Below are 9,013 nucleotides of genomic sequence, written 5' to 3'. Positions count from 1 at the left end.
GCAAGCAAAAAATAAGAATGTATGTTCTATCCTACTCTATTACATTTGTTATGTGTTTTGAGAATGCATGTGCTATTGAATATAAGCTATAAGAGTATATGTATTGTGAGCTATAAGAATGTATGAAATGAACGCATATAAGGTACTCACAAAACTATTAACTGATTTTAAGCTATAAGAGTGTATGTATTGTGAACTATAAGAATGTATGTAATGAATGCATATAAGCTGCTCAATTGCATTCATTTTAAGCTACTACGATGAAAGGTACACACATAACTACTAAGGATACAAAGTATGAAATGTAATCGAAGTTGTAACTATATTTCATGCATACTATGAGCAATACACACACCACTATATGTAGCTAGGCTACATCAATGTATATACTACAAAAAATAAATTTCATCTATTACATTTCTTATTACTCATATAAGAATGTGTATATTATAAATATCATAGTAGGTAACCAAAAAATCATTAGTGATGCACATCATGAAGTTCAAAGTTATTAATGTATGGCACGAGAGAGAGAGAGAGAGAGAGAGAGAGAGAGAGAGAGAGAGAGAGAGAGAGAGAGAGAGAGAGAGAGAGAGAGAGAGAGAGAGAGAGAGAGTCGAGCTTGCACTAATGCATTCCTTTTTTAGAGTACAATAATATGTAAATTAATCATAATTTACAAAACAAACAACTTTAGAGGAAAGTAACATTTAGTCTATCAAATAAAATATATTGATGGGATAACTTTACTTTTGTGCAGATACATAGCCCATATTCTCACTCTCTTCTCCTAAATATGGCAAGCCCACAATCCCAGACATTGCTTGTCAGAATATTCAGTGCAAAGCATTTACAATGGCAGCTCATCTATGACAAGAGATCGCAATATAAGGTTTTGAGAAGGGCAATTATTCCATGGTGTCAAGTAAATGATTTTGCACAAGGGGAATAAAAAAAGATGGATTTTCCTACAACTTTCAAAAAGTACTCTCACCATCGACGACAACTAAATGAATTGAAAAAACCATCAGAGAACACATGGATAGAGAAGATCACGTAAGTGTATATAATTGTTTTGCTACTCATATCGATTTCCTTGTTATTTGACCACACTAATAGCTACAGCATTCATTTCCTACAAAAAAGATTTTGGTGTGCTTATGGTCCTTAGGACACCCGAAATGTGGAGGTTTTATGTCCTAATGACATCTTGACCAATCAAGAACAACCAAGAAAATGCCAACCACGCAAAACAATGGGACAACTTAACAAGGGTTGTTTGTGTCATTTTATAGTGACTCGTCTATCCCATGATACCAGTTTGGCATTTATCTCATTTATCAATCAGTATCGTACTAATGATGCAGATATGATTTGTCATGGCATTGCAATGGAGGATTTAAATGTCGATTCACATTCCTTATTTTCCCCATGGATATCACTAGATTAAAAATATGGGTGTCCAATATGTTATACAAAGGTTTTTCACCACAATTCACCACAACAAGTATTGGAGTGTCACATTCAATATGTGCATTCAACGCCAAAGGAACAATCCAAATCATCCTATGGAAAGAGATGACTTTCTCTCCATCTAAGATATTATGAATATATCTAGGAAGCTTGCCATCGACCAATATTAATTACATGACAATGATGCTAAAAGCAGAAAGAGATGGTGCATTGAAAACAAGGAAATGACACTTGTGTATCAGGAACAAAATCTTTCTACTGACAAGGATTTCATATTGGGGATTCAAACACCATGGCCATGAGATATGTGTGACAGATATGGAAATGGCAACTTATTAGCAATGGATTCAACATTTGGTACAAACAAGTATAATGTAATTTATTAATATTATTCTTGCATACTTATAGTTTATACTTCTTGGAGTTTTATGCATTTTGCTTATATTTGAAACTTGCATTTGACAGTTCAATTTATACACAATCCTTGTATTTGACTCCCATCAAAATAGTGTCCCAATTGCTTAGGTGTTAACCTCAAGTGCAACATTTGAGGTTAAAAAATTTTGGCTCATAAAGTTTAGGGATCACATGCTAGATTGTCACAAATCATGGGAGCCAAAAACTTTTTTGGTAGATGACACTAAAACATAGATAGATGCTTTAAGGTACATTTCACATGCCTACGTCATTTTGAAAAATATTTAATTCATGGACTAAAACTATTACATTTTTTACAAATGTATTGTGTGTAGGGTTGTCTTTAATTTTCCTATTTATTTGTGCATATGGCATGTCCATTGTTGTTGGTTAAAGCATCTTATTAAAAAAGTCATAGAATGGCCAAAAAGAGCTGCAATTTTTCGAGCTCTAGGAAATATTATGAACATGAAAGGTGAATGCAAGGCAATAGAAGTGGCTATAAAGGAGGAATCAAGGGATATGATAGGTATATTTTAAAAAAAGTTTCCAGATGAGATAACATTCTTGCACTACAAAACATATTGAAAGCCCAAGATTGGTAAGGACTCCTAATTATCTATTCCAGATTACTTTCTTATATTTTCATTTTTATACATCTTTTAAATATTTGTATTATATGTGTGTTGTAAGATATGTGGATACGTGCAACAAGTACAGTTCCACATTCCGATCAAGACACCAATGGTCCTATAGAGGCATACCATGGCACCTTGAAGTACAACTTCTTAGATAGCTCAAAGAGGTTGACTGGTAGATGGGTGGATTGGCTCCTTCATAAATTAACAAGTTCACCTCTTCCATATTATTGGTATGTGCAAGCTATGAAAGAAAGTGGATTTGTGAGAAACAATAACATTGAAAAGATAGTGGCTAACTCATATGAGAGGGCTTCGAAGATTCCAATCGAGTATGTTAGATTCGAAATGACTGGTACAAGGGCTTCATGTGCATATGTAAGAAACATGTCCAAAGACACTATTGAATACACAATTTATGATGTGTATTGTCAATAGGCATGTTGTACATGCAAGTGGGTAGAGTTGGGGAACATATGTAAGCATCAAATCAAGGTGCTACTTCTTATAGGGGTGCCGAATACTACAATGGTGGCACAATGTATGGACTTATATAAAGGTGTGGAACCAAGAGGCAAATATAAAGGACTTATAAGTAACTCTCATGTGATATAGGATGAGGCTGCACATGATCCTTACATTCCAACCACGTTGAATGTGGATAATCTCCAAGATATGGATACAACTATGATTAATATCTCCCATGAAGACACCCACCCATCCACAGCATTGCAAAATCTATGCCATGATGTATTTGATTTGGTGGGGGGTGACATGGAGATTATTTCTGAGGCGTGTTCTTCTATGAAAAAGATGTTGAGCCAACTTCAAGCTCTGAAAGCTCATAGTCTAGAAGATATGTGCAATACACAAGCTTTTGTGCCCACTAATGATGGATTTGGAAATATCATACAAGGAGCTAAGCCTTTCATTGAAAAATGGCTAGCTAAAAGAAGAGTTTCTGGATTGGTAGGATCATCCACAACATCATCCTTCATGGCTCCACCCAAGACCAAACGGCCCTTAATGCAAGAGCAACTTGATGCTAGAGCAACTGAGAAAGAAGATGAAGAAGCCCATGTCTCAAAATAGGAGGAATGCCAAATCGTTATATTCTTATGGTACTCTTATAAAATTGTGAAATCTTTGATCTTTTGTTCTCTATGTCTTTAAGCATGTGTATTGGTCCTATCTAGTTTGTGTGTGTGTGTGTGTGTGTGTGTGTGTGTGTGTGTGTGTGTGTGTGTGTGTGTGTGTGTGTGTGTGTGTGTGTGTGTGTGTGTGTGTGTGTGTGTGTGTGTGTGTGTGTGTGTGTGTGTGTGTGTGTGTGTGTGTGTGTGTGTGTGTGTGTGTGTGTGTGTGTGTGTGTGTGTGTGTGTGTGTGTGTGTGTGTGTGTGTATGTGTATTGGTCCTATCTAGTTTGTGTGTGTGTGTGTGTGTGTGTGTGTGTGTGTGTGTGTGTGTGTGTGTGTGTGTGTGTGTGTGTGTGTGTGTGTGTGTGTGTGTGTGTGTGTGTGTGTGTGTGTGTGTGTGTGTGTGTGTGTGTGTGTGTGTGTGTGTGTGTGTGTGTGTGTGTGTGTGTGTGTGTGTGTGTGTGTGTGTGTGTGTGTGTGTGTGTGTGTGTGTGTGAGAGAGAGAGAAGAGTAGTTTATTATCATCCACAGAAGGCCAAATTATGACCCATGGGACATTTTTAGATATATAATGATTCTCCCCCCCATGGTAAGAAAGGGGTAGCTTGGTGAAAGAATGATCTATGCAGTGTGGTTCTCCCGAAAGCATAACATGCAGGTGATGAGTGCCCCTAACTTTGATATAGGAGTAGTGGTCAAAAACTGATGAAGTTGCCTCTGTAAAGGGATATCAAAGTCAGCCCATATGTGTGCATATGCTGGGCATGTCATAATCATGTGCTCCTCTAATTCTACACTCTGTAGTCCACACAGCTTGCATAACCTCGTCTCTCTTGCACACTCCATGCACTTATCTCAATCAATAAAGTGTGTGATTGAGTTCAAAGTCATGCAAATACGCCATCTAAATACCACTAAGAGTGGGTTGGCTATGTATGGCTGCGTGTGTGCCTCTGCCTGCATGTAGGATTCCCAACATAAAGGATAGATATGCATACTGTAATAAGCAAGTTTGCCATTTGCTCCCTTATTTTGATGTTTTGCTTGATATGCTCGTAGAGAGAGAGAGAGAGAGAGAGAGAGAGAGAGAGAGAGAGAGAGAGAGAGAGAGAGAGAGAGGTATGTATGTTGATGGTGTTAGTCTTATGGAAATTCAAACCAGCTAATTACCTATTCTGTTGTTATTTTGGGCGTAGCAATTGGCTTATAATGTAGGGCACATTATGTCCTAATGATTGGCCACCTCTCCTTCAATAATATACGCATGCATATTATGTTTTCATTCCATATTCTTCAATGGTATAGTTCACTAGAACACAAATTTGAGTAAAAATTTTATCAATAACCCTCCGCATTTGAGTAACCCATCACTAGAGCACATATTTTCTCACATGCATATAAGAGCATAAAAACGGTACACCCATTCATATATGTATTGTTATAGTATACAAGCATGTATACATATAGAGATACACAAAAAATTTAATTATTATATCAATATATACAAAGCATAAATATCTTATATTCTATCGTGTAGATATGCATTACTATATCTAATAGTTATATCATCATGTAAATTTTTGTCTAATAATACCTAAAGCTAATTTGTACACCTTAGGATTTAAATGGTACCCTACTTAGTAGCTTTATCTAATTGCACCGAAATTAACTTTTGGGTGGGAGAGTTTGGAGAAAATCGAATTTTGGGTCAGGGGGTTGAGAGAGAGAGAGAGAGCTACTGGGACCAGTCGTCTCAATGGGGTAAAGTCGTGGTGAAAGATGAAATGCCTAGGGCCTTCGGAAGGAGAAAAGATGGTGTGCCTCCTTGCCTTCCTTGCCCGATTCTTAATGTGGGCTTTTTTTGACCACCAGCTTATATAATATGGATATATATAATAAGTTTCAATCCTCTTCCCCTAGAATAATAATTGTTGTTGATGATCAGCATTCAATGCTTGAGTGATGCTTCCTCGAAACAATCGTTGCTAGCCTAAATAGCTGAGTTGTTCTGCCTTGCAGTCATAATACTTTCAATGTTTTTTTCCTACTATACCTACCTTTCCTGGCTGAAAACTCCTTCTTTGTTGTTGCTGATGAATTTCTTGCAACAAAAACAACATTCCTAGGTAGTGTACCTACTGTACTTGCTAAATTTATTATTGTTCTAGCATTCATTATAGTTGTACCATCATTTAAGACACCTATACTTGCATATACAATAGCTATACAATCAACCCTTGCTATAATTTCATCAATTTTAGTAATAAACTCCTCTTTATCCTAATCCATCATGCCGTCTTCATCTTCATAGCATGCTCATCATAACATATCAGCCCCAATGAGTTGTTCCTCATTGCAATATGTCATAAATCAGGGTTAAGTAACTTAACATAAGCTATCAAATGAAACATGGCAATATCAAGACTATCACAACTAGTTATCATATCCAATCTAACGATAGACAATTTGTCTCCCACCACTACATGAGTATTGATAAAATACTCTCTATCACATTTAAGAGCTATAACTACTTCATAAAGCTTCCTCTTTACTTGCGGATATCTTTGTTTTATCATCTTTACTCTAAATCTGATAGTATATATATTCACTTCAACATCATCCTGTCCCATTGCCCATCCAATGCCAATAGGGTTCATATGAACACTAAGGATGTAGGCCTTCCATTTGAAAAATCTACCTTCTTCAAAGTTGGTGTAGAATTTAACAACTTCTTTAGCTTTAAAATAGCCTTTTTATGTTGCCTTCCCTAATGAAAAATTTGACCCTTCCTTAATATTTGATAAAGAATTTCAGTCACATGCATGAAATGAGGGGTCCATATCAAATAGAAGACGCATGCATAAAAAAACATCCTGACTTCTGATACATTAGAGCATACCTCTTGCATCCTGCTAATCACATCAATCTTAATTGGTGAAGGATTTTGGCCATAGGGGCCACACATATGCCCTATAGTTAGCATCTCCTCGACACCAAATACAAATTTTGCACCTGATAGAGTGAGATGCATTTCCTCTAACCAAGTCGAAATCTTCTCACAATCAATTATGTGGTCAGTAACAAACATCCTGCAACCCATGTCATCCAACTCCTCAATCTTTTCTTGTACTTTATAGTCCTAATAGGGATATCGTTAGGAGAGGGCATTGTGAGTTGTGGGATATAGTCTCTCAAGAACGTATGCATCACATTCATCATGCGGGTAACTGAGTTAATAGTCCCCCTGTGGAAGGGTACACATGTACACCAAGCCAAGTCATATTTTCATAGTAGTGATATCTCAGCTCTCTAATGCAAGTTGAATTTGATTATAGCCAAAGTGTAAATCCCCCATGGAATACATAGCCTTGCTAGCAAAGGCTTTCGCAAACTCATCTATAATAGGCCTTGCACTAGTATATTCCTTATTATGACTTTGGCTAGCTACATATCCTGTATAAATCGCAATGCTCCATTCTTCTTTGGGATTGTAAGCAAAGGATTAGAGTATGGAGCTAAAGATGACTCCAAAATTTTCATCCTAATTTTCTCATTTAAGAGCTCCATCTACTTGGGCAAGTGTACATGAGACACAGGAATTGGCTTAAGATTCCATGGAACATGCGGCACTGTAAAGATCACTATTGGAGCCACAATAGTCAGATCCAGCGTAGCCAATTTTAGTAGGCTAAAATGCAAAATCCTTTTCATTCTTTGCTAATATCTACATTAAAAAATCCCTTTCTACTGTGCTACTATTGCTACCAAGAGAAAACCATTACATCCAAACTTCAACTCTCTCATTTAGCCCATCACTATCTAGGGGTAAAGGCAAAGCCACGAGCTTAACCTTTTTGTCAATTGTTTTATATTTTGTTTCTACAAATTCTTCATTACTCTTTTGCAACCCTTTACATTCTTGTTCAGGAAATTCACTTATGACATCAAATATCAAAGTACACACATAAATGGCATGCTTTTCAATCTCTTATTGGCATTAATTATTGTAGTAATAGCTAATGTATTAGTAAAATTTAGCAGTGCAAATAGCCACAAAATATAGTTTTTTGCAACCAAAATACCATATTTCTTCAACTCTTTTTCAACCTAATGTACATAACCCATTTCAACCTTACACATGGCTGCAATACTCTCGAGTCTACCTACACTACTTGGTGTCCATTCCTGAAAACTAGCCACAAAGACAACTTTCCCTTTTCTTGGAGGCAAACATGTCTTTAAGCAATGTTGCCATAGCCTCCATTTACAACAGTGTTGTCCAAAAACCCTTGACTTCTCTAGAATTAGACGGAACCAAGTAATCTCTAAGTGTATCCCAATTATGGGATGATTGACACATATAGTTAAAAATTGAATTTCCCTTCTACCATCTTTACTTTGCACATGAGCATAAGAAGGACCATCATCTATCACCTTAGTTTCCATCCTTGATTCCACAGTGTATGGGTTCCCCAAGTTAACTAGTTAACTGTATGAATCTTACACAAAGAAGTGATATTCATCTCAAACATCTCCAATAGTCACTAAAATACATAGGCATGCACCATAGAGCCATCTTGATGAGTTGTTTGTAGCCCATATACACCAACCACAATCCATATCCACTAGCCATCCATCATTCTCATACAAATTTTGTGTTAGTACATTAATTTTGGACCCATGGTCCAAGAGAGCAATATATGGCATCTCTTGCTCACCTATCTTCACAACAGCTTCAATTGTAGCTATTGCCTACTGTGCACGAGAGTAGTGGATATTAGGAATAAAGTGAGTATCATCTTCCTCATGAACCTATTGCTACACAACTCCCTTATGTATATACTACCCACCATAACATTTTCAGCCATGACATCATTCTTTCCACCTTATACAACCCATTTTTAGCATCATCTTGTTTTATGATAGCAATGGAATTATCAATAGATTTCAACTAAATACCCATGAATCCATGTCTTCTTCAATCTGCAACAATGCTTGAGTATGTTCTCCTATAAATTGCATTTTTTGCTTAATGATATCTATTATTACATCATGGAATTCATGATTTGCAATGTTGAGAACCTCACTAAGCCTAAATTCAACCATGCTCCCAATAATGCATTCCTCAAGCACTTTCTTTATGTCAGTTGTTGTCTCTATGTTAGATTGCAACTTGCAACCAAATTGCTTGCCTCTCTTTTTTCCCTCTTGTTTCTTTTCATGTGAGACATCTTCCATTACATGTTTCAATCTAGCTTTTTTAGCAACATTTTGTTGCTCTATCTTACTTCATGTCATGCACTTTGAAGGACCTGTAGTGGAAGGACTTGCATCTTCATCCCTTCTTCTCT

At 36.6% G+C, this 9,013-nt stretch overlaps 1 pseudogene; it reads left to right on the top strand.

Annotated features, from left to right (window-relative positions):
* The first annotated feature begins 1,297 nt into the window (after positions 1–1,297).
* LOC148015250 (uncharacterized) lies at positions 1,298–3,143 on the top strand (annotated as a pseudogene).
* The last annotated feature ends 5,870 nt before the right edge of the window (positions 3,144–9,013 follow it).

Source organism: Lygodium microphyllum, chromosome 24, assembly GCF_053477565.2.
Source record: "Lygodium microphyllum isolate KBCC chromosome 24, Lygodium_microphyllum_v1.1.10, whole genome shotgun sequence".
NCBI classification, from domain to species: Eukaryota; Viridiplantae; Streptophyta; class Polypodiopsida; order Schizaeales; family Lygodiaceae; genus Lygodium; species Lygodium microphyllum.
This window is presented reverse-complemented; position numbering and strand designations above follow the sequence as displayed.